Genomic DNA, 4,316 nt, shown 5'->3' with positions numbered 1-4,316 from the left:
CTTCACCATTAATAGTATTTAGAAATAAGCTAATTGGATCAGTGGCTTAACTAATAGCTGACGGCATGTACATATGTATATACAATATCAGGCATGCATGTGGCTTAGAATTTTGTTTCCTCCATAAAATGTGGAACTGAATTAAACAACTTTTCGTCATTATACAAATTCACAAACATAAAGTTCAATTTGTTATAAAGATGAAGAAATTGCTCACAAGGTAAAACACATTATTTGGCAAAATCACAAGTAACAGTCCTGTGAGTTTTCTATTATTATGAAAGTTAATGATAAATGGGCTCATTAAGTTACCTGAGCAACTACTCACAAATTCCTTTGTCAGCCTCTTTATAGTTCTCTAAAAAAATTCATATGATCATTTTCCTTTTATGAGGGACTTAGCTTCCATGCATGGAAAGTCTGGTACCAGCCTGACTTGAAACACATCCACAGGTTGACCAATTTCCAAATCTAAAGCCAACACCACCAAGCCTTCGTAAGAATACAAAGTATATATACAGCATTGCTTACTTAAAGGATTCAGATCCATTAAGAATTTTCTTTGATGAAGGACCAGGTCTCATTTGTGTTCTTCCTCACACTGAGTTTTAATGACATAGAACTAGCTTGTAGTTAATGTTTCATTAAATTTTAAAGAATCATTTTATACATGTATTTACCCTTTCCTAACTCCAAACTCAGAAATCTCCAAGGCAGGGCTGCTGAGTCCCACCACCTAGTATATAAATTTACTGTAGCACTTTGTTACTTGCTCTTTATGGAACAAATATGAATTATGACAAACTTTCAAATTCCTATTCTTTTCTATTATTCTTTTTTCCTCTGATGTAAACCAAAGAGGGTATAGCTTACTTTCTTTAAACAGTCATGAAACACAAATTTTTTCATTCTTCTTACCTTCCATCCAAAATAAAGACTCCAGGTTAATTTTATATAAATAACCTGTAATCTACAGGAATTCAAAAGGTTACAGTCCCCTTAATTAGTCAAATTAACAATGGCTAGAAGGTCTCAAGCACTGCAGAATTTATCACTGAAATGATAGGAGGAAGTAGTCTCATCACAGGTTTCTACAATCCAGCAAGGGCCAAAGAAATACCGTGTATAAGTTAATAGTATTTGTGTTGAGCTACATGGGGTTAGTGAAATCTACAGAAATAATCTGAAATAAATTTTTGTTTTATAAAGCCTAGTACGCAAATTTTTGCATCTCATACTGACCTTGAAATAAGTTTGGCCAGATATTTATCTGCCAAAATAAGGACTTTTTATTAACAGCAATGTCACTTCTCATTTTCTTTGCTTACTCACCTTTTTACTGCCCATTTGTGAATTTCTGTCTAAAGATGTATAATGTAAGAGAACTGCAAGAAAAAAAACCAAATGTACAGATTGTAAAGGTTTTTTTTGATACTTAATGTAAGTTTTCTTTGTGTAATATTTATATGATAAAAGACATTAGGATCCCTACAACATGTCTTGTGTTTCTTCTACTTATGGATATGTGGAAACTTCACCTGACTTTTTACTATTAATATAATCCATAGCTGAGACCACTCCCCTATTCTATTTTTTCCTGGAAGGGAAAATAAGCAAATAGATTATTCAGTTTAAATTTTTCTAAATTTTTTGACAACATGAAGAAGTAACATTACAGAAATATTCAACCTATTCCCTCTTATTCATAATAACTTACAGTGATCCCCAAATATTAAGTCTATAAATACTTAACATTAAAGTAGACAAACTTGAGGTTGTCATTTCTTTGTAGCTTTTGTCTTTAATTCCACAGTTCCATCCAAGCAAGTAAAGAAGAGAAAGTTTGAAGCTATGGATAAAATTGGTAGAAGACAGTTCATTGCAATGTACAGACCCACCCCAAGCCATTCATTTGTGGTCATGATTAGAGTGATTAGAGATAGCCATGATTTCCCCTTAATCCCCAATTTTTTATTTAACCAGATCAATGAAGAAAGGGGGGAAATTTCAGTCACTTAAATTCCACTGTAGAGTGCATTCTGGTACGTTTGAATGAGGGTGTATTTTGGCAATTCATAATACTTCATACAAAATAATGAAGTCACATTGACAATGTAACGCTCAAGGAGAAATGAAACTGCCTCCTCACCTCCTACCCCAATTCCCATCCCAAATATCTCTACCATGTGCTCCTTACAAGATATATCATTACTCAGGACATTTTCTGGCCAGAAATCTTATTTAGGTTGTCACACCTTGTTCTGACACAAATACAGGTAATAAAATGTCTTGGGTTTAAAAATGTTTTTTTTCTGTTTAAACAGGCACGGTTTCCCTGTTCTGCAGAACACAAGGGAATAGGTTCAAAGAAAATACTTGTTTCCCCTTTGATGAGTGCTTATGAGTAACGGTGTGGTGACTATGTATAGACAGGACATAGTTCTTTATATGGTCCAGAGGAAAGGTCAGTTACTACTTTAACCCAGAAACTCTCAGTAAGATCATGTCTCTATGTGCTATTAGGTGCTACAGGCTGGACAAAGACAGAAGAAAAAGGGGAAGGAAAACAAGGTAATAGAAAAAAAAAAAAATTGAGAACCAGGCAAAAAAGAATGAAGAGGAGGTATCTAAAAAGGTGTTGGATTTTAGGAAGCAGTGAAGTGCCACATACCATATTCCACATTAGTATTGCACTTAATTTACAAAATGTGAAATCACCTCACTGCTATTCTAGATACTGCTCAGCAAACTGTTCTACAAAAGAAATTTTTACTGAAGAAAGAATGTCACGAAAATCCCATCTTACAGGAAAGAATAAGATATTAGAGTCTAGATGACTTAGTTTTTCATCCAAGCAAGGTTTACAGGAATGTGTAAATAACAGTGGTTTCAGCTCCAACATCATTCCAGGAACATATACTAAACTTAGATAAGGCTTACAGTGATTGCAGTGAAAAACCCAAACACACTCCTATGAAGGTACAGAGAAATCTTACAGTAATTGATAAACCATTATTTCTGCCATATTTACCATAGACCTTTAGTGGTAAAAAAGTTGCAAGTAGTTATAAATCTCCTTTCTGTATTAGCAATTAGTGCTCCCAAAAAGAAATGAAGCAGAAATGTAAATAATTTAAATGAGTATTTTTAAACTAATAACTCTTTTAAAATGTTTTACTCAAATGGCCTTTTGCTTACATATTTTTAAAAAATTATTTTTCAGAGTTTGTAGCTACTGATGGTGTTCTTAATTATGGAAAGCCTTTTTCTTCAACTATCACAAATGCAATAAAGTCTTTTCATTAAATATAAACACACAAAAAACTAAATTTACAAATAACTAAAAAAAATTTGTTTATCCCAAACACATTTCTTCAAAGGGTTAGCCTGAAAAATACATGTCCAAAGACTATAGCATACACAATGTTTACTTTTTAAGTTTTAACATAATTTTAGATTTTACCACAGGGTTTACTATAAAACAAAACAACAAAAACCTGCCAAACATCAAATACCATTTGCCCACTGGTACCAATTCAGCTTTCTGTCTGTTGAGCTGGTTAGATCACAAGAAAGCTGTTATGCACAGGTATCGATCAGGAGCCTACATGGAGATACACATTTTACAGTGGGATTAAAAAAAGTGTGTGTGACCAGCTCTTTTCTTCTCTCTACACTAAGAGAAAAATACATTACTTAGCTCACTCCTTAAAACTATTCACAATAGGCCCTCTACAAATTTTTAACAAATTGCATTTGCACTTAGGTCTTTATGAAACAACCTGAGAAGGAGGCAAGTGTCTCATTCCTCATTTAACAAATGAGGACAAATCAATACTTGAGAGCTAAGGTCATTTCAACCCACAGCACCCTTGGCCTAGTACCATGATTTGGATTCACAACTCCTGTCACCCAAGCCTTTGACTACTCCAGCCACCAAACCACATATAGCCATTCCTTAACCCTGTGTTTGCTAAAGCTAGCTGTGAATCAGAATTACCAACGGAGGCCTTAACCCTAAACCTGATCTATTGAGACTGGAAATTACTGCCTTAATCCTATGTGATACAGCTCAGCTTGCGTTTTAACATTCAGATATCAAAAGTGAGGGCACATATGATGAAGAGACCAGTTTACAAGAATATTTTTCACACCATCATGTAAAATTGGAACATATCTTGTCCTGTTAAAATTCTGACTTCAAGGCCGGGTGCGGTGGCTCACACCTGTAATCCTAGCTCTCTGGGAGGCCGAGGCGGGCGGATTGTTTGAGCTCAGGAGTTCGAGACCAGCCTGAGCAAGAGCGAAACCCCGCC

The sequence above is a fragment of the Propithecus coquereli genome, unplaced genomic scaffold (genome assembly GCF_000956105.1).
Source record: "Propithecus coquereli isolate 6110/MARCELLA unplaced genomic scaffold, Pcoq_1.0 Scaffold3, whole genome shotgun sequence".
In the NCBI taxonomy this organism is placed as follows: domain Eukaryota; kingdom Metazoa; phylum Chordata; class Mammalia; order Primates; family Indriidae; genus Propithecus; species Propithecus coquereli.
This window is presented reverse-complemented; position numbering follows the sequence as displayed.